The 22,475-nt window shown below is 39.4% G+C and overlaps 1 protein-coding gene and 1 long non-coding RNA gene across 2 annotated transcripts in view; one reads left to right on the top strand and one right to left on the bottom strand.

The window, feature by feature from the left end:
• SMPD3 (sphingomyelin phosphodiesterase 3) overlaps window positions 1-15,046 on the bottom strand; it is a 120,768-nt gene extending 105,722 nt beyond the window's left edge. Inside the window, exon 1 of the mRNA XM_055818951.1 lies at window positions 14,742-15,046. The gene's annotated coding sequence lies outside the window, so the exon portion shown is untranslated. The remainder of the gene's footprint in view (window positions 1-14,741) is intronic.
• A 188-nt stretch (window positions 15,047-15,234) lies between these two features.
• Window positions 15,235-22,475, top strand: part of LOC129785641 (uncharacterized) — a 99,659-nt gene continuing 92,418 nt past the window's right edge. Inside the window, exons 1-2 of the long non-coding RNA XR_008749794.1 lie at window positions 15,235-15,357; window positions 16,340-16,440. This is a non-coding gene — a long non-coding RNA (uncharacterized LOC129785641). The remainder of the gene's footprint in view (window positions 15,358-16,339; window positions 16,441-22,475) is intronic.

Below are 22,475 nucleotides of genomic sequence, written 5' to 3'. Positions count from 1 at the left end.
CCTAACACAAACTCTCTTTACCCCAGTTAAAAATATAGACTTTTTAAAGAGCCAATGTTAATTCTAGCTTATCTAAACATAGATGATTCTTATGAGACAACAAAAACATCAGGGACTTAATGTAAAAACCTTCTAATACCCTAGCGTATAATTACATTATTCATTAGCAAGTAACTTCAAGTGGGTGTAATTTAATGTTTCCTTCCTGCCCCTTGAGCAAACATAACACAGAATAGTTAATCAATTTGATCCTCAGTTCCTAATATCCACTGTCTCAATAAAATCTAATACAGACTCAGAGAAAAGCTCCACCACAGCCTACCCTCAAGATCAAGAGCGTTTATCCAACTTACAGGTTCACCCACTGAAGAGGAAGAGGACCACAGACAGACTCTACTTCTTTCATTTTTCAGTAAATTCAGCAGAAAGAAATTCCCCTCTAAGATTTATTTATCATCAGTTGTTCGTTTTGATTAACTCTGTGTTTTGTGGGATGGGCTGGTCACTCATGAGATGCACTACAAGCAGGCACATCGATTCTCACCTCAGACCTCCCCTTTCAACAAAAACAACAACCAGGTTGCTTTGATCTCAGCCTGGTACAGTCTGGGTAAGGATCCTCACATGAGAAAAACCCAAAGCCTCAGTGTCTTACACAATCTTCCTATTAAAGCAGTGCTTATTTAGTAACAAATTATTTAATAAAGCATTTAATGATTTAATAAAGCTATTTCCATTTAAACATCTTTCCTCCATGCTGCCTAGCAGGGTTAATTTCCCAAGGACAATAATGGAGAAACATAATTAAGAGAGCTTTACACACAGAAATTGACACTCCGAGGAGCAGGGTAATGGAGGAAGCCTGACAATAGCAGGCCTTCCCACTCCCTGACTCTCTTCACATCCCGGGTCTCCTCAGCCTCTCTCTCAGCTGCCGCTATTTTCTGTGCTCCTCCACACTTTTTTCTCCCCTCTCCTCTCTTTTTTTTTTTTTTCTTCCCCTTCTTCTGCAAGGCTAGGGTGATAAGGCCAAGGGAGAGATGAACGAAGGAAGCCAGTTTTGGTTACCGCCTACGGGCTTACCTCCCCTGAGGCGGCTGCACGTTCAAACTGAACCGGTCCTCGCCTGCCCTGAGGACGCTGCAATGGTGGCCTCGCTCCCCAACAGGCGCGACAGCGGAGAGCCCGCCTTCCCGCCAGCCCCGCTCTGATTGGCCGCTCGGCAGCAGAGGCGGAGACACGCCGAGAAAGCACCAACCAGAGGCGAGGGCAGCGCTGTGTGACAGCTGTAAGGCTGAGGAGGGTGTGAAGTGATGGTGGTTAACGCTGTGAGGCGGCGTGGTGAAAGAAAGACTTCGTTCTTCTTGGGAGCCAAATGCCTAACTTTGGTGAAGAGTGAAACATCAGCTGGTGTTCTCCAGATGAAGCATAATCTGTATGTTATTCTTCTCAATGTTGTATTTGTTTGGAGGTATCTAATGGTAGCTTCAGAAGTAAAGTGTCAGTGCCCTCTTGAGGAATAGCCTTGCTTTACCTTAGCTATATCTTTACAATACTATCAAACTTCTAACATCGCAGGCTGTTTCTAAACCAGGAAGGAGATGCCTTAACCGATTATGATTAAAGGACTCTGCCATCTTCATTGATACCAAACAGCCTGGCTGCCTTGCTGACTATTAGCCCACTTCTACCAGTTCCTAAACTGGGAGGTGACTAAGGTATGGAATCGGATTACTGAGTGTAAGCCTGGCAGAAGTTGACTGCATTAAGTGTGGGCTGCATGGGAGAGATAGTAATCCTCTCTGGGATGTAGAAGAGCTGCTGATGTTACCTGTTTGGCGTTTTAACATTTTTTGTCACTGAGTCCCTCCTGGCATCCTTTCTATGGCTACCTGAAAGGAGGCTGTAGCAAGGTGGCTGTTGATCTCCTCTCCCAAGTAATAAGCAATAGGACAAGAGGAAATGGCCTCAAGTTATGCAAGGGGAGATTTAAATTGGTTATTAGGAAAAATTCCCTCACCAAAAGGGTTGTCAAGCACTGGAACATGCTGCCCAGGGAGGTGGCTGAGTCACCATCCCTCAAGGTATTTAAAAGATGTGTAGGTGTAGCGCTTAGGGACATGGCTTCATGGTGGACTTGGCAGTGCTGGGTTAACAGTTGGACCTGATGATACCAAAGGTCTTTTCCAGCCTAAATGATTCTGTGATTTCCATGTAGCAGCAATGGCTTTCCTTCCCTCTCACTTGCTTCGTGTTGCTGTGACCTAGCAGAACTAGAATGCAACAAAAAGCTAGGAAAAGGAAACTTGTGATGGCCTGAAGAAGAAGAAGGGAAATACCATGAAAGTATGTTTTAATTTCTGATACATCTATAGATAGATAGTGGGGTGTGGGGTTTGTGGGGAGGTTGAGCTCTATCAGCTCTCTGTGAGCCTGTTTCCACTTAATGCAAGAAACTTCCAATTGATATACAAGTTCTCTATAGTTTTCGGAGAGAATGGTTTCAGCTAAGACTTGTACTACCTGCCTCTTTAAAGTAGCTTGATTAGTAGTAGACTTAGGTAGTCTTGCTGATGATGACTCTTAAACTGCTTTTTTTCCCTCTGAGCTGTAAGCATGTTAATTAGTTTTTGTCAGTCACACTGACTTATTTTTGTCATTCTGATGATGATTTTTATACTCATTATAACATTAGTGGTTTGTCTAAATCTATTTTATGTACTCAAAAGCCTGGGATAGGTACTTCATAATTATGTTGGCTTTTTGCATTAACATGTGATCTATAATGTTTTGGAGCCATCCCATACTGTTTATTTCATTAGGTTGCCTGGCCTGTGTATTAAAAATCTTTCTGCGTCTTGGAAAGTAATCTAATTTTCCAAATACCAGAAAGATAATCTTATTCTGTAAGAAATTTGACAGGATTTTTAATATTCTACTTGTCCATGCCATAGCCATTTTTCCTCTGCAGTAGTGGTAAACATCTCAGCACAGCTTAAAAAGAATTTCGGAAGAGCTGTCTTCAACAATGAACTTTTTATCTTGAACTTTCCAGCTTAAACACTCTTTAATATTATACAGTACAAGTACACGTTTCATGAAAACAGCATGTACTGAAGTATATAACCCTATAGTAATGCAACTGTAAATACATAAACAACATCGCAGACTCAAAAGAAGGATGCAGCTTTCTTATTGTTCTCAATGAATGGCAGCAGTAATGGGCTGGAAAAGTAGTAAGAAAAAGTAAATTGGCCAATCAGTAGTCAATGTAGAAACTTTTTTTTAGGTGCCCATTTAGGGTGTTATTATGTATCTCCATTTTTGACAGAACTATTGCTTCTTATGATGGTATCAAGTGCTAATAAAATTTAAGATCAGTTTTCATGAGATCTCAGGACACCTCCCTGTGCATTCTCAATTCTTGTTCTTCCTGCAACTGCCACCCCCTGTACATTTAAGTCACTCTGTTTCCAAGAATATGGCCAGATTTTCCAGGGTATTTTATTTGTAAATATGAAGAGACACGGATTGCACTATTTGTAGGATTTGAAAGCATGATTTTTGATTACACATATTATTGATTGAAAATTCGATTACAAATATTAAGTAAGTCTCAAGATCCAGGTATTGCGGTTGACTGCTATGAACATCTGGAAGTAAATCTGTAGTTGTGAGAAGTACAAGCTTTGTGGAAACTATTTTCTTTTTAGAAGACTTTAGATTGAGGGGCAGACTTTAAATTGGCAGGGCGGGAGTCACAATTCTTAGCTTCTGACACCATTTTTCGTATTGAATACCAAAAGCTAGCTTTTTGCAAATTAATTCTAGGTGATAGATTTATCTTTTTGGTGTTTATGTCTATTGAGCATTTTCTGTACTCACTTGTGAAATCACTTCTACATCTCTGAACTGTTCCCTGCTGGTTTTTTCGGGTAATATGTGACCTTTTTATCATTCCATTGTCTCTTTGCTTCTCCACTGATGCTGAACTGTCAGGCTTGGGGTCGCTTACACATTTCCGGCAGTTCAGCACATCATCCACATTTTTATAGAAACTGTTGAAATTGCATGATTCCTCTCACTTCACTTACGTGCTTGGCAGCAGTTCCTTCATGGGTATAGCTGTTGTTTTTCCTTTTTACTGAATGTTCTAGCTCTTGCAGTGTCAGTTCCTTCACCAGCCATCTGTCTTGCTGGCTCACTCGCTATCTTAACAGCCCTCCTTCTCAGACTAGATGCAAGTCCTAGTGCATACACCATCAGCTGTTAATTTTTTATTCAGAAGCTTTTAAAACAATTGTTGCTGCACACAAATATAGGATATTTCAATCCTCCCTATTTGGTCCTTGGCACTTATGGCTGCTTTCTTCAGCCTTCTGCTTTTTCCAGGTTCTTTTGTGACTTGTCTGTCTATCACTTCATTTCTTTTCCTGAAATTTTGAGAGATTTTCTTCAATTTGACAACCTAGCTTGCCCCTGAATTCCCGCTGGATAGTGCATGTCTGAATGCAAGGGAAGTCTAATCCAGTTCTGTTCTAATCCATTATTCAAAATCTCTGAAAGAGGCATCTAAATACTAGATGTAAGTCAGGTAACAGCGCCTGAGAAATGTAAAATGGATATCTTTTATCAAGAAGTTAGAGAACAACTTCTTTGTAGTAGTATCAGGGTTGCAGATAGGATATATTGTCTTGTAGCTCAGGGGCTGGCATATTGCTAAACAACCTAGCAATGTTTTTGATGAAAAGTTCTATTTGCTTGTAAGCTTCTTGGGCCTGGATGCAGAATTGCTTTATGAAGACCCTTATTATAGTAGTGGTTTATTTTTGTACACTATACCTGCTTTATAACTGCCAATATCTGCTGTTCGTTTAGATAGTGTTTAGAGCATTACAAACTAACACTTGGTGTTAGTGCAATTTTCAGGGGTAGAAATGTATTACATAGATAGTAATACAAATAAAGATAGAAGCATACCAGATATTTTTTTTATGTGTGTTGATAATCCTTTCTCAAACCCTCTGCTCCTTACCGTGACAAATTCAAATATTTTTTATTGCTAGCACCAATTAGTCAGGCAAGCAGCTGTCCTCATGAAGAAGGTCCCAGGAGATTAAAACTCCTGGGATACTGATTTGCATGCTAGACGTTGCTGTTTGTCATCTTCTAAGTGTCTTTCACACGTATTGTTTCTTAATGATAAAGAAAACTGCATGTGCTTACAGTGGTAACTAATAGTAAGCTGGATTTTATTTCCCCACTGTGCTTATGACCTCCAGGGTGAATTTAGGCCTGTTAGTTAATACCCCTCGTGAGGCACTTTCTATGCAAGGAAGGTTTGTTTCCAAACTAAACCACTGCAGCTGAAACAGGTCTTTTCCCATTGTGATGGTGTTATGCTGGTGAAGATGTGTTCATCATAGATTGGTCTGTTCTGGGCTAGGAAGTTAAAAGGTGTATTACTATAATGATAATAGGATTTCTGCTAGTATAATTCTTCCAGTGGTACAGAAAAGCTTGTAGTCTCACCAGAAGTTACACAGTGTCTTTCTGGCACTGCCCAGGTCTTTTTTGTGCAGTCTTTGTGCACAGGAAATGAAAACAGTCAAGTAAGACAGCAGCATGGAGGAGGGTGAGAGTGCAAATTAGTTTATTTCATGTCTTTCTCTCAGATAAAAAAACTTCCTGCCCCCAGGATGTGACTTCCAATAAGAAGGTGGCATAGTGCTAGTATTTGAGGCTGCAGAAGTTGTCTTCAAAACCCTGTTAACTGAGGTTCTCAAGTGTGGTCATGACAAGCCTTAAGATAGGACTGTGAGAGGTAGATGAATCTGGAAATGTCCAGAAGTCTGCAACTATGAACTGGTAACTAATAAACTTTTCCTCTCGTTATGTGAAGCTGCAGATATGCTAAAAAAATGCAAGTAGTGAAACCCAGGAAAGCTGCAGGCAGAAGTTGGTGAGCTACAGCTTGTCTTCCCTCCTTGTTACTAGGATGTACTCTGTAGCCTAGGTCAAATTAAGCATTATCTCATTAATATCAAGGAATGACATCGTTAGGTGAACACACTGCCTATGTTAATTTTCTGTGCTGGAAATACCAAGTAAACTTGCTACAGAAGAATAAAACTATTCACCAGAATGTGATTGGAAGGGTATTTTAAGAGCAGACAAAATTCACTTATGTGCTAGGCTAGAAGGAGCTAGCTACTATTTAGTCCTATTAACTAAAAGGAATCTCTCAATTAATTCCCTCTGCAAAAAGAAAAATCATTAGGCCTCACAAGATTTCAAAGTTTTGTGCTTTAAATAATCTCAGTTACCAAAGAGTATTCCTGTTAATAAATCAGTCAAAATCTGAACCAATATAGTTAAGGAAGTGTGAAGTGAATAAAAACTTAACTTTTGCATTAGGTTAATAAAATCTTTCTGTCGTGGAAAATACAGAGGCTTTAGCTTCATCATAGTTTTTACATTGTATTCTAATGAAACAGATGTACATTTTATTAAAACTACCTGAATAAGCCACACTTCCAGTTACCAAGACATGCTTGTCTGCAACATCCTGAAGTAACAGAAGCATCACTGTGTAGAGCTTATTAATCTTTTTTATACTTTCTAAAACAAGGCAGGCTATTCCACTCACTTATAATGGGTTCAATAAGAAGTTAGATTAAATAATTTTCCATATTCTGTAAAAATGAATTATATGATATAACTTGTGGTGCAGACATAAAGACTCTGCATAGGTAAGTTTTGAATGAAAAAATCTGGAGCTGGGCCCTGCAGCATTGTTGGAAGTAGCTCTTCAGAAGGCAGATTATGAAATTAGATCTGTAATCTCTGCTTGACATAGAGTTAATATGCAGCCTTTCCAGGGCCAAAGCTGTTTACTGGTTCTTCCATCTGTCAGGATTTTCCTAGCTTCTATGGGAAAGAAATGCATACATTTGAAAATGAGGAAAGCTTTCTTTGTGGACATGTTACGGAACACTTTCTAAGAACTGTAGGTAGCTACTGGCAGACCACCAGGTGAAGGAGCGAATGGATCTAATGGAAGTAGTTATTAACAATAACTAAACAAACAAAAAATCCTTTTTCCCCCTCTGTGGTGTGACACTTGAAACTTACTTGTGTGAGAGAAAATAGAGGGGAAAATAATAACCAAAAGCATTAGGACCTAAGGAGAATTATTAACTTGAATGGAAACCTATGGGGTGTTTTTTTAGTTTGTTTCTTTTAGGACTGAGCTTAGCTTTTTCTTTCTGAGAAAGTTTAGTGTGAAAAGCCTGCAAGATTAATGAAGGACCTTACCATTGTGAAATAATGAAATCAAGCATCATATCAGCTGGCAGAGATGAACTCTTCATGTTTGTGGTAACTTGGTGGTGCAAACTGTCTTGCAAAGTCAAAACAGTGAGCACATGAAGGAATATTTATTTTGTGCTGACCTAGTGATCTGGTAAGTAGTGTTCTGCACCTGTAGATTGACTTGTGTGTTCCATAGCCTTTTCTTGCAGGACTGAAATGAAGACTAATGTAATTAGATGTGTGGCAGCCTGTGGGCTGTGTGTCAGGGAAACTTCAGTACAGGTTTCTATGTTCAATAAAGATTTAGCTGTACCTGTACCATTTCACCTTATGTACCTTGGCTGCATTACTGTTTTGCTTTGGAAAAGCTGGAGGTTCTGAGAAGTGATCAGAAGGCTGGTTTTTAAAAAGTTGCAATTATCTATTTCTGTCACTCATGTTATTTGAAAATTACTAGTTTAACAAGGAAGCTGAAATGAAAAATTAAGGGCTTTCAGTGAATAAAAATCGTTTTATACCCAAGATATGCCCATCCATTTACAGCAGTATACAATTGGAATTAGGTCTGCCGGTCTGTGGTAGGTAGCCAACTACTTGTGCTTCATTTTCATTGTACATTGTTCTTTCAAAGGAATGCTTATCGTATAGCTGATACCCTGGCAGCAACTAGAGTAATCTACATAATTGCACCTTATCAGGACAGGCTTTTTTCAGTAATTTTTCCACCTTTGGTGTGGGAGTAAGAAAAGTTTCCCCAGGACTGGAAACAATGAAGTGCTGTTTTTAGATAATACAGTCATCTTTACTGTTGCATTGCCTTGCCATGTTTGAAGGGTACATGCAGCTTAAAGTTAAAGCTCTAAAGAACATTATGTTTCATCATGAAAATGTGATGGTATATGCATCCTGTATGACTAGAGAAAAGAATCCTCGTCTCCAGTGTGTGTCAGCAAAATATGTATATTTATGCTCAGGACTTAATTATGGGCACTAATTGTCAGGGTTTTTTCCTCTCTTTCTTTCTCTCTCAGATTCAAAGGGATTCCAACATGGATTTTATCCTTCTTTGCTCTCACTCCTGGGGACAAGAGAACACAACCTTTTTTCTACTTTCTGAATAGATTTACAAACATGTCCCAGCCCACATGGAAATAATAAAATCAAGAAGATTCTTATCTATCTTTATTGTTCTCTGCCAGTTCTTTAGCTTGGATAAGATACTTATGACTTTGTTGTGTTTTCTAGACTCTCCCTGCTTTTCCTTCTGCTGGTAGGGTCATCAGTGGAGTTCAGCTTTGAGCTGGATGAAGCACTTCTATAGAGAAAGCTATGACACTCTGATCTCTTATCTTTATGACAGGACCAATTTCACGGAAGTTAACTGTGCTGAGGAGCCAGGAACTGATTAATTTTTTTTTTCCAGTCTGTGATATTTGAAGTGTTTCAGGGCACACTTACTATTTTGATGTGTCTTCACTTATCATTAGAATTTCTCATTGATTTTGGTATCAGTGACAGACAGTTCTGACTAGCAATAGGGGAAGGGTGGAGTAGCCTGTATAGAAAACTACAGCCCCTCAACTGATAGCTGCTAATTTTTTTGAGGTAGTATTACCTCTTCCCAGGCAGGATTAAACTGCCTTTTCTCCATCCAGTAACTACTTTGTAAAGAAAGAAAACAAGCCGTACAACTTCCTGTGGTGAGTGATCTTTCTGCTAGCCTCTTTGCAGTTACCCTAAAGGAGTCTATGGATTTTTACCCCTTTTTCCAACATGGCTTTGACAATGTTTGGGTAAGCAAAGGGAGTAAAGTTACTATTTAACTCCTCTTTTGGCAGAGAGATTAAAGCAAGACATTCTGCTTAAAAGTGAATAGCTTCTACTGTACTTGAAGCACAGCATAGGTGGAAAAGAACCAAAAAAACCCCAAACATTTGAAGCAAAACTGTTAATCAAATGTTAACTTGTTAAGAAATAGTCAAGAGGGACAGATGGAATCCTGTGATTCTCTCTCTTCTCCTTGAGTCAGTTTCTAAAATACATTAAAAACTTGTGTACTTTTGAGTGGCAGATATGGCTTGTCACTTTGGAGGTTATTTTTGCTATTGTTAATACTGAAATAGATTATGCTTGAGTTGCAATAGTTGACAGAAATCTTAAGTAGCACAGAGAAAATACTTGTCTTGCATTTATTATCTCAGCTTTCAGATTTAAGGAGCTGTATGTAGTTAAACTTTGAAATTATGTAACAGTAACAGAATCCTGTTCAAGTTGGTGCCTTTTAGCAGGCAAGGGAGTGGGGGGGGGGTGATTATACAGTAAACACATTAAACTTTTTCCTTAAGTGTATTCTTTAAGGCAGCATTCAGCTACTCAGAACAGTGCCTAGCACATGCTCTCTGCAGTTTGCACTGAACTCACAGTGCATCTTGTGGTATTTTTCCCATGAAACAGTGATATAAGTCTGAGCCTTGGTGTACTTCATATTTAAATCAGAACTTCTCGGCTTATGTTGTCTAATTGTAACCCATTTTCTGGTAACATATTTCTGGAGTAAACATCCTCTTGATTATATGAAGAACATGCACTCTGAATGATCTCAGAACTGAATAGTTGTTAAATCTTGTTCTGGTTCTGTAATTGAGCTGTGTCATAGGTCACATGCTAATTTCCAAAGTGCAAGTTTAAACATATGCTGTGGGAATGTTAACAAAGGGCACCTTTAAGATTTTTTTCCCCATATTTTTAGGATGCCAATTTAATGTTTATTCACTCTGTATTTGCAATGCTGAAATTTTAATGCACATTCAAAGTAAAGATACCAAATTATGTCACCAGAGCTGCTCCCCACCTGCAAATGTAAGCAAGAATAATCCCTATCTGCAGGTGTAAAGCTAAATGGACAGACAGGCTATCTTGTACATAGATGTATAAGTTTGTACATCTATGCTTGTACATAGATGACTCTTCTTTTATAATGCCTGAGGCATCTTGGGTCCAAATCTAAAGACTGTATAACCATCTTAAACTGAAGCTAATGGAAATTCTGGCTGTTTCAGAAATTTTAAAGAATTTGGTCCTGTGTGTTTCATATGGAATAGCTAAGATGGCTGTATTTGCAAGTGTTACGAAGTTGCATTTTTTTGAGGACAAGTAGCAGGAGGTTTAAGTAAAAAAAGGAACCCACTAACTTTTTAATAGCAGCCTCAGACAAGTCTCAAAAAAAAAAGCAAAAAAGAAACCTGAAGAATGACAGAGTAAGTTATTTTGTGCAGTTCTTGCAAACAGGTGCTAGTCCAGGCACATCATCTATGCAATCTGTAGAATAGCAGGTGAGTGAAGAAGACAAAGTAGCATTTAACCTGAAGCCTAGTAGGCCAGCAGCCAGAGGGAATAATCATCACAGAGGCAGAACAGCAGGCATGCTGCCCAGGCATCCACTCCCATTGAGGAGACTGGGGTCAGCTCACACACTGAGTGCTTTCTCTCTGTTCTTTAAATATACTTGTTAAACCTCAGATTTGTAGTACAGGATTCAAGACTGAGAGATTTCACAGCTTCTCTCACCTTCACTGAGATTTCCTATAATCATGAAGTTGCTTGCTTCTGCTTTGACTTAAGAGGATGTTTGCCGATCACTTCATTAAGGTATGGCAGCATTCTGCCTGCTTTTAGAGTAAAATCTGAGTGACCCTGACAGCATAGCCATCAAAGGGTAGTATTTGCATGATTAAGTGGGGAACATTAAAATCTGATTACTTCCCAGTGAATAAATACAACTTTATGTGCAGAGTTTGTCTGTTATCCCACCATCTTTTTCTTACCCCCCATCCCAAACACTAGAAACAAAGTTGAGTAGAACTTAAGCAGGAAGGAAGATCTTGTATTCATTGTAATTCTGCATAGATACTGTCCCCAAGCTACATGTTTCTCAGAAACTTGTTGTTCAAGACAAAATAAAACAGAATTGAATATTTCTGCACAAAGCTTTGTCAGCATTATATTGTCAGATCAAATTACGGACTCTTCCTTTTTACAACAATGGCATAGTTCAACCATAGTCTAACGTTTTCCCAGATTTTACAGTGAGTCTGACCTGTGATACATAAAACTACAGGATTATAGCAATCATGCTTGGAGAGCAGCTACAATTTTCTTCTGTTTACTTTTCAGTATTGCAGAGAACTTGCTACAAATGCTTAAAACTTATAGTTAAATATTTGCAAGTTAGGAGCTGTACCTTCAAAAATTACTGAGACTATTACTTCCTACTTGAAGCAAGTCACTGGGATTACTCCTTTTGAGTTAGCAGGCCCTCTCTTGTAAGAGTTCAGTAACTGCTTATTGCATTGTGCATTTAAATATCTTCTGTGAAGGGTGGAATTGGGAGTATCATACTAACAATTTAAAGATATTTATGGGGATAAGTCAAGTCTAGCTATATTTAATGCCAAACATTGCTAGAATTCAAGCAGGAAATTGGAACTATACAATACATAAAATTATTTGTTTCTCTGTTTAGAGTTGTAGAAAATACTTAGGCCATCTCGGCCATAATCCAGGTAGCAGAACACCATATTAAAAGATCTTTTTAGTAATGCAGGGTACCCCGGTTCTCTTTCATAAAGGTATGTGTCTTGCCAATCTCCCTCATACAGACAACAGTAAAAAAGCACTAGTCTCTGCTCTTCAACAGCACCTGTTGATTTTTAACTGTAGCATTTTTGTACAGATTGTGCTTATAAGGATTTTTTTAATCTTTAAAAAAAACGCTTACTATGTTGCTGCATATTGTGACCATAACTGTGGCTCTAATGTTGAAAATATTTCCAGGTCAGTTTTTTGTGCAAGTCTTTTTGAAAAACGGGCTTTTACTTAAGTGTAATGGAAACATTTCCATGACTTCAGCAGTCTACTATAGAAGTTAAAATAAACATTTCCACAAAGAGATTGCAACTTGAGATTTACTGTACTGTGCTGAATGCATAACTGGACAGGGAAAGTTGCAATGGATCCTAAATCAGAAAAATATTGATTGTTTATTGCCTGAGCTGACATATAAGTAATTAGCATAAATGTTCCATTTGCAATAGCCTTTAGCATAAACAATGTCAGGGTAACAGAAGTGTCCTTTTTAAGATATTTTGGGAAGACCAGATCAGATTATTAAAAGCATTCTGCACTAGCTTTATTAGCACAAAGCAGCTTTGTCTTTGTCCTCACTGACCAGGTAAAAATACAAATGTGGCAGCAAGCACAGAGTCTCAGTTTATGAATTATGGCAATGTAGGGGTGTGGTCAGAGCATGCTGCTTAGCCCTTCTGATATTTTAGGGGCTTCTCAAGAGCTGTTGCAGGCAGCAGCAACTGAAAATACACAACTGAAATGTCTACAGTGCCCTTCTGGTATTAAGCCTCTTTCATTCCTATGCAAAAATGAGAACCTATTTTAAGATTTAACAGTGTCCTTTTCAATTAGAAGCAAACTGCCACAGTGAGATACTGAGACTGGGTTAAGCAGTGTATGCTATGGTTACCATCACTAAACAGAGCTAGATCTGTTAAGATCAAAATGGTTGACTTGTCATTCTATAGTAACTGTTCCCCATGGAAAAAATTCAATAGTATAGCTTAAATCACACATAGCTGATCATGTGCTCTGAGGCTTCTATGGTGCTGAGACTAAAAGGCAGAGGTAGGGAGGAGCTATGTCAGGAAATCTTTTAATTCTATTGGCCTGGGGTGGGGTGGGGGGGTGGGGGGAGGGCGTGGAGCTTACCTTGCATGCAGTCATATGTCATATGCACACATTTATTTTTAATTTTACAGTTAATGTGCTATTATAATTGTTAACTCAATTCCTAAAAGGCTGCTTTTAAGGGCCTGATGTTATGCCTCTGCATGTCCAAGGTGCCCACTGGATGGGGAGTTTTTGGATGTGCAGTGACTGTGAGATGGTACTCAATCTGTTCACCTTCCTTTATTACAGTAAAGCACAAAAACTGTTGAAGTGCAGCCTATATGAAACAAATTAAGTGCATGCTATCCTGGAAATGAATTATGTACTTGAACCTTATAATCAGTAGTAAAAAAAAAAAAAAACAAGTCAATGAAATATGAGAACAACTATGTTTCTATCCAGGCTGGAGAATCTTTAATAACATGGGAACTGCTGTGAGTCACGACAACTTAGTTTTAAACACCTGCCTTTCTGATCCCAGCAATTGCCTTTCTGGCTCTTTTTGCTGGTTTAATACATGATATACTACCATGGGAAGCAGGGGATGCCTTATACACAAAGAAATTCTTTCTTGATACAGGGCAGAAGCATTAAGAGTACGCTAATTAGACTGCCTTTGATTTTCTAAAGGAAGCACTTTTAAAATCTTCATTTGGTCCTTCAGTTTCTTGTCAAAATCAGCACAGAAATGGTGCAAGTTCCTTGTCTGGCTGCATGAAGTCTCCTAGGTTAAACTTTTCTCACTATCTACACCCAAGAAAACTGCTGTTTCTGTTTTGCCAACCTCCCCCTTCCCATGCCACTCTGAAAAATTGTAAGTCATCCTGTATTACTGATTTAAATATATATATATATGTACAGCTGCAGCCTACTTTATCTAGGGTAGCTAAGGAATACTCACCAATCCTTTGACAACACAAGCTACTACACACACAAGTGGTTAAGAACACTTGCTGCTTGATTATGGGTGTTTAATATGCTTGCTCAGTTCCCTGTTCATCACCCAGCACTAAGAGGAAGCCTTAAGTATCAGGCATAGCAGCACAACGCTTGGCTGTAAATGACTTCATGTAGGATGTAACTTGCCTTAAATACAGTGGAATTTTTTCCTCTCTTTCCTGATGCCTATTCACAGAAACACTGTGCCTGCTACTCTGGCTCTAACCTTCTGCTGCTTATCCTAGCTCTTTGGTGGGGCTAGTAAGTAAGAAATTCTTGCCATGCAAAATCTGTATGAGCACTACAGCTAAGGAGAGGGTACTCAAGGAAACCATTTTGCAGTCTTGACTATAGCACTACCTTACCTGTGTGACAAACACTGCCTTTATCTTTTCTGCTGCCTAACATGATTCCAAGAGCAAATCAATATATTTAGGTGGTTTGTTTCCTGAATATAGCCAAGCAGGGATATTTGCAGTTAACCAGCCGTCCCTCTCTTCTCTTCCCTTCCCACCCCCACCCCCCCCCGGAAATCAAAATAACGAAACTACTTAAAAAGCATATGCACTGCACCGCTTTGTTCCCCGCGGTCCCCCTGCCCGCGCTCGCTCCCTGCCAGGCAACTCGCGTCTCCATCAGCCTCCGGCTCTCGGGCAGGCAAAAGCCCCTGGAGCCGGGCCCCGCGGGCAGCTCGGGGCAGCGGGGCGGCGGGGATGCAATGCGGATGGGCGGGGAGGGAGAGCCTTTACCTGCCGCGTTCCCGCGCGGAGCCAGGGGCGCCTGGAGCTGCTGCATCCACGCCGGGGAGCGGCGGGCGGGCGGGCGCTCAGAGTGCCTGGCGGAGGCGGCTGAGCGCCGGGGCCATGGCCGCGCCGGGAAGCGGTGGGCAGGGAGCGCCGCCGGAGCCTCCGTAAGCCGGGGGGAGACTCAGCACCTGGGCGCTGAACAGCTCCACGGAGCGCCACAGGCGGGGCCGGCGCCGCGCTCCCCGCCCCTGGGCGCGGGAGGGCCGCGCCGCCGCCCGCCTCCCGCCTCGCTGTGCGGCGCTGCGGCTGCTCCGCCCCGCCCCGCTGCCGCCGCAGGCGGAGACCCGGCAGCGCGGGCGCGGCCGAGCAGAAAGGGCGGGAATGGCCACGCTTCCCAGCCGCCCCCGCGGCGGGGGGAGGTGGCCGTGCTCCCGCGGGCGGCCGGGAGCTGTAGTCCCGTGGCTGGCGGAGCGCCGGGGCTCGGTTGGGCGGCGCCTCCTGCCGTGAGGGGGCCACTGCCCCCCGGCCCGCCTGGCCGCCGCAGCCCTGCGCCTCTCCGGCGGTGGGTTCCCTCGGAGCGACAGCGCGCCTCCCGCCCTGCCGGGGCTGCTCCGCGCCGGTACGTCCTCCGTGGGTCGCTACGCTCTTTGTGGAGGCTTTTCAAAACGTTTCTTTGTTGTTTGGTTTCTTTTATTCCCCCTTTTTAAAATCAAAAGCTTGGGATATTACAGCCCTGCGGTGTTAGGGGCTTGCTTAGGGGAGAGGGCAAAAAAGTGATATTATAGTTCTTACGGTCTTTGAGAAAGTCCTGAAAGCTGTGCTCCCTCCCGCCCTCCCTCTCACCGAGATTCACAAGCTAGAAGATACACGTAAGCAGCTAAACAGTCAGGACTGCCTTGCTAATCAAATGCAAAGCCCTGTAAAAAACATAGCAAACCCGACTGTAACCCAATTGCAGCTGCCTTTCAGAAAGGCATCTCTAATACTAATGTTTATACAGAGCTCTTCAGATAGTTATGAAGCATTTTATGAAGCAGGGTGTGTTAGTTAATGTATTGGTTCATTTATAAGTTATTCCCAAGCAGATTTCCTATTTACTTGCTCATCAAAAGAAAAAGCCATTATTCAGTGCAGTTTTAGTTAGAAGTTAATGTACACTTTTGGTAATAATCACAACAGAAGACTCTTTCAAGAGTTGTTTAAGAAAAGTTAAGTTTAACAAGTTAATTTAGAAGTTTGAGGACTAGCCCATCTCTCGCCCTGAATTACGTGGCATTGAAAGGTGCTGAAGGCTTACATACAGATTCCTATATGTTTGGGTTACATGTGTGCCCCTGCTATTGCTGCTTTGAAACCCTGACGTCCAACCTTCATCTAGGTTGGTTTTTTAGCAACTGTATTGCAAGCAATATGACAGAAAGCTAGGACAATCAAATTAAACTAAGCAGTGTGTTTTATTTATGCTACATTAGCAAAACCTTCCTTTAGGTTGTCTTCATTCCTGTGTGGTTTATTCTAAGCTAGTGATGCAGAAGAAGTTAGGTTTACTGCTTTTTTTTTTCATTGGGTAGAGATTACAATGATTTCTCACCCCCTTTCAGGTGCTTTCTTGGATAGTTCTTAAATGTAATGGGTTTTGTTGATAGCAACTTGATCACCCAGCCCTACTGAGCAAGTTCACTTCTGCAGGTATCCTGAAAAGGTGAGAAGTTGACACTGACCCTGATATTACATGTTGCTTAGTGATTCTTGGATTTAAAGCACTGTCTGATTTGTGTTGTAAGGGATGCCTGCTCTGGTACTACATTATATGCCACCAGCGTACTAACTTGATCACGGTGTAAGTAAAGTCTGTGAAATATATACAGCTGTTTGATAATTGTTCTAATCTTTGCTAAATGATGACTACTAAATTGCTTCCTGAAGTACCTTCCCCAGTGTTTCCACAAGACTCACTTAGAACAGAATTACGTATCCTCAGTTCCCTAACTGGAATTTTTCAGCGTAATACAGTTTTAGCTAAGTTTGGTAGGTAAGTTTAAAACAGTATTTAATTTATTACAACTTCTATTTGATGGAAGCGAACTGTAGGTGTGGAAAGTATGGAACTATAAGGCAAATGCTTCACTTTCAGTACTGACTCTTAAAAATTAGTCATTGGTATAGTGAAGAACAAATAATGCAAAACAATTTCTTCCTTTTGTCATTTCCTTCACATTCAAGTAAGAATAGAATGTACTTCCTCAAAAGTAGGGCTTTGGTGTGCTATTTGAGTGCCCTCTCCAGCGAGTGTATGCTGTGTCTGAGGCAGTAGGAAACTTGCACTGATAAAGAGCCTCATTCAGGTAAACTGTATAGTTGAGGAAAACCTTCAGTAGTATGTGCAGCTGTGGGCACTCCCAAATTACAAGACAACAAATAAGCAAGCCTTTTGGTGCTAATGTGGAGGAGAGCCACTACAACTCCCTGCTCATTGCTTTTTGTTTCCCTCCACCATTAATCTTAATGAAGCCAGGTTTGCCCTTCTGTCAGCTGAAAGGGTCCTACTAAAGCAATAACCATTTTCTGCTTTGCAAAGCAGAAAAATTGAAATAGAAACACATGCATAATACTTTCAAACTAGTTGTGAATAATTAAATGTATTATTCAAACAGTAACACAGCTCAGATTATCTTTCAATTAAAGGACCAAAGCAATTTTATACAAGTTGCAGGTAATCTAGTTAATCCAAACCTCAGATCTCACATCTTTCCTACTCTCCTCTTCTCTTTCATACCCCCAGTTCTGAACTGTAACTTTTTGAGCACCAAAATAGAAGAACAAACATCACTTTGCTTCCAAACTCACATAGAAATTCCTGAGAATTACCTTTGAAACTGGAGTTTGGACTGCCTTCATTAAGTTTGTTACAGTTATACATGATTCTATACAGAAGTAAAAGTGGAATACCTTTATCAAATCAAATATGAAAAGTTCTTTAAGATCTTAACACAGGCAGTTGTCAGCTATTCAAGTACAGCTGAATAACTGGATTCATGGATCCTAGTTTCTGCTAACAGCAGCTGTAGTGTGCTGTTGTCAGCAGCAACCGGTCTGCTTACCCTGCAGACAGACTCCCATTTTCCTGCACATGTAAAACAGATTCAGGGAAACCCAGAGAGAAGATTAAATTTCTTCCCAATTTCAATCAAATTTCTGTGTTTATCTGAGCAGTTCATCTATCTTATGAAGGAAAGCAAGAAAAGATTATTAATGTTATTTTCTACAGATATCTCAATGTGTTGCTTCTTTTCAGTTTGTTATACATCCAAATTCTTATTGATGGGCTTAGTAAACGTTTAATTAGACATACTGAAGGATCACTGATCATTCTGTCTAAGGATTGCCCAATTGTGCTTCCACAGGTTTTCTTTCATTAAGTGAAAGAACAGCAGATGTCATGATTCATCCTCGCTACCTCCATTTTCTCATCCTAGATAAACTATAACCATACAGGGTCAACCCTTTCTTTTCCTTGCAAAGAAATAAACTGAGAAATTGAAATAAAGGAAGAAGAATCTCTGTCTAATTGATAACAGAATAGAAAAGCAGAGATTGTGCCAAATGGTATAGCTAAAATAAATGACACAGTCATATACAGTAAGAAGGATATATAAAGGAATAAATTCAAGGTAATTACTCAAAAATGCAACAAGCGCTTTAAAAAAATCCTTCTTAGAGACAACCTTGATCTGCCCTTAAGCAGTCACTATCTAAATAAGGTTTTGAAATTTTTTTTAGACCTAGTTCACATAGAGAATACTGAAAACTGATTTGAGATGTCCTGCATAACTCTTTCATGATTCTGCCATTTGAAGTTAAATCTTTTATCAGTATGAGATACCATGGCACAGTATTCTATGCATGTAGTTGTAATGGTTTGTTTATCATTATTGAAGCATAGATATCAAATACACAGAAAAAAACTGGCTGAACTGAGAAAGCAATTGCTTCTAGAGTATCAGTTAATAAACCAGGAGCAAAAAAGTGTGAAATAGTTGTAGATGTGCAAGATTTAAGAGTCATGAAAGGCAAAATGTCAGAAAATAATGCTAAAAGGCACTAATTAGACAGTCCAGCATTTTCTGGTAATTCTCAAAGAATTGGGGAATGCAAGAAGATGATTGAGTTGACTTCACAGAAGGTGACTACAGCTGTCGTGTTAGCAGAAATGAAATGGGGCACAGTGCAGTGTCTCTAATTGTGTGGTATTGTTGGAAAGCAGTCAGGTAAGCGAATTAAAGCAGAGAACAAAACCAGCAGAGAAAGCAAGCTATAGTGAAGACTAAGGTAATGGGGTAAGTATTGGAATTATTGCCTGCAATTTCTGTTCTGTCACTGCTATGAAAACATTTTTTTAATTATAATATGATTTAATTGTATACTTTCATTTATTAGTATCCACAGTGGGGAATTAATTTTTCAGTCTACCTTTATGCTGTGGCTCCTAACACCCTCATTGTGGAGCCTACATGAAGAGCAAAAAAACTTGAGTCAGGAATATTTTTTTGTAAGAGAGAAAGACCTATCTATGCCTTGTTCATCATAAGGCAGCTGTCCTTTTTGTAAAGAAAAGAGAACTGATTATACTGACTGTTCTGCTGTCAGCAAAGAAGGAAGGATAAGGGGTCTCATAATGACTATACCATATCTGGAACTATTAGGAAGTAAAAGTTAATCAGGAGAATAAAGTTAGGTTGGTCTTCCATTAATAGTGTTGTATTGATCATGAAAAATATTTTACTGGCAAAGCTGCCAAAAACCAAGTTCCCTTAATCTTCTGCTGCACCTTTAGTTTAACTTCTTTAATGGAGTGGCATTTCAAGTCTCTGTTTCTGAAGGGCAGGCAAACATGACATGACTCCATAATTAAGTTTAGGAAAAGGTATGTGCTAATTGAACATCAAATCTGTAAAAATAAAAATACTATTTAATTCAGCTTCCTAGCCACACAGTCAAAATAATGCCTATAAACCCTGACTTTCAATATTACTTGGATTTGCATGACGAGAGAGTAGCAATTGCTTCTAAATTCAGCTTACCATCAAGAACTGAAGGCCTGTAGTGTATAAAACCATTATTACAGCCTTATAAAATTGATTTTAAATCACTTACTGGACCATACAACCGGAAGGCAAGTTACCATAGATTAAGACATGAAGACATCTAGTACTTGACAGTTAGTATTCTCATTTGGTATTTATGGTACATGAAGTTAGCTTGAGGCTGCCTATAATTTATGGAGGGAAATTTTTATTGGTATGGATGAGAATTATCTTTCTTTAGCAGGGGAAAAAAAAGCAATACTTACAATCTAAGAACATTTTTGAGCATGACAGGTTATTTCTATTGCAGTCTAAAGGGCGGGGGGGAGGGGACGGGACGGACAGACACACCGTTTCAGTGTTGTTACTGGGTACAGCCCAATAAAACTTTCTTCAGGCTACCACCAGAAACTTCATTTTAATCACTTTTATGCTTTTAACTACAAGCTTTTTTATCAAAAGTGATATGTTGTTGAAAGGTTTCACAAATACAAATTGCAATCAAATCAACTATATAGAGCAGACTGTATTTAGAAAATGTTGAGTTAAAAATAACTACAATAAAGCGCCTTTTTTGTACTTTTTTTCTCTCAATCTTTCTCTCAGCTCTGAGTTTATATTCAAGACAACAATAGTGCTAAAAATTTTACTAAGGTCAAAATCATAAGAGGTTTTGTTACCTCTTTTGAGGTGACCAAGGTGAGTGATTTATCCAGTATGTGGATGATATCTTCAGGGAACAAGATGTTTTCAGGTTTGTAGGTAAGGGGTTTTTTCTACCTCATCAGTGTTGGAAAGCAGTCTGAAATCTATTTATTTTTTTGGTCTTTTTCTTTCTCTCTCAACCTTTCTCTTATTTGTTCATTAGAAATCTAAGTGATCTCATTTCAAAGCCCAGCTGACAAATGTCTTGAGGTCTTTGCAGATCTTAGTGGAAAACCAGGTAAAAGTGAATGATTATAATTAGAGAGTAACTACAGGAAAACACATAAGCTTAGGTTGAGGGCACACAATCCATTATTGTGTTCCTTGGTAGAGTGTACAAAAGACAGTGAAGCAGGAGTCAAACATTTATTTTCAGCTTCAGAGCTTGTTGTCACTCAGCAAATTGAACAATTATGGTTGGATCTGTCAATTTTTAAGCAGTGTATTTATCCAGAGTAGTAGACTCTGCTTCAGATTTCTGTAAGAATATTTATCTTTTTTCAAGTCCAGGATAACTGTAGCATCCAAGTGAGCAACAGAACACAAGGATAGTTATTAGCCTTGCCCTAATAATCAGAGACAGCAGGGCATGTCACGCTCTTGTCCTGTGAACAATTTTAATGAGGTGTAGTAGATACGACAAACCTGGTTTCACTGGATAAATAAAAATGACTGATTTTTGATCCTCCTGTTGAGAGCTGTACACTCATCTGTATTCCTTCTTCTTCACTGTCCATCCTTGGGAATGCGGACAGATTCCTTCATTACTGGATTTATATATTATATAAAGGTCCCCAGTAAAGGGGTCATTCCCCTTTATTTAAAAAACAAAACAAAACAGAATCAGCATACGCCCAGTGCATGAAACACACTTACAGCTCAGTTACTAAATTTAAGCATTTTTCTGATTAGTCGTTTGTACTTTTGAGTGATTACTACTTTATTATGTTGATTTTTTTAAATGCTTGTCCCTTCTTGATTTTGGGGCTTGCCATTTAATCAGAACTGAAATTAGTATCAATTAGTGAGTGTAATCGCTGAAGTTGATTTTTGGCAGTTCTCTCCCCTTGCAAGTATTGCCAGGTTTTGAGGATTACAGCTATTTCAAGATAATGGGCTACCTTCTTCGTAGGACTCAGATTTTGTTGATTATTTCCCTTCATTTTTAGTGTTTGAATTGCCCTTACAGAGAGAAGGAGCATGAACAGCTTCTGTTTAAAGCTTGAGACAAATAACATTAAAACAATGATTTGTCAGCAAATCTAAAAATTTGTCCTTGCATTTGGCTTTAAAGCTCTCCAAATTATGCTTAATATTTATTTTTATGGATAGCCCAGTGGTGGGGGAACTTACAGGTGCCTACAGATCTATCACTCAACACAATCAAAAGATGTATACTTTAATAACTTGGAAATTTAAGTGACTGTAGAGAAAGTGGGAAATTCAGGTATAAAACAAAGATTATTTTTTTTTAATGAATGAATGAAGTGTATTAAGAGGTCAGATATTTTAATGTAAAGTAGGAGCTCTATGGCTTTTTAAACCTGCTGAGAAATTGTTCTGAATTCGTTGAACATGATGGATTTGTGAGTTAGATTGTTACTTTCAAAATACCGGAAAAGTTTATTTTTATATATATTAAAATAGGTATCAAGGAACACACTTCACTGCCAGCCATCAGTAAAAAGCTCCTTGTTTTGGAACACATTACCACTTTCTGTCTGTGAGATATTTAAAATACCCTTCTGGGTAATCACGTAAATGATGGGTTGCCACAGAAATAGTGAGTGTTCATTCCGAGATGATTTTCTTAAGTGGTTCAGCAAAATCCCCATTAAAAACCTTCATGAAAGGTTACTTGCTTTCAAGAAGTTAGTGACAAGGCATGATTTAATTGAGAGTTTCTTGTATGGTTTTCTAAAGTCTGCCAAATGTTTTACTTAAGATG

This window comes from Falco peregrinus, chromosome 14 (genome assembly GCF_023634155.1).
Source record: "Falco peregrinus isolate bFalPer1 chromosome 14, bFalPer1.pri, whole genome shotgun sequence".
Taxonomy (NCBI): Eukaryota; Metazoa; Chordata; class Aves; order Falconiformes; family Falconidae; genus Falco; species Falco peregrinus.
This window is presented reverse-complemented; position numbering and strand designations above follow the sequence as displayed.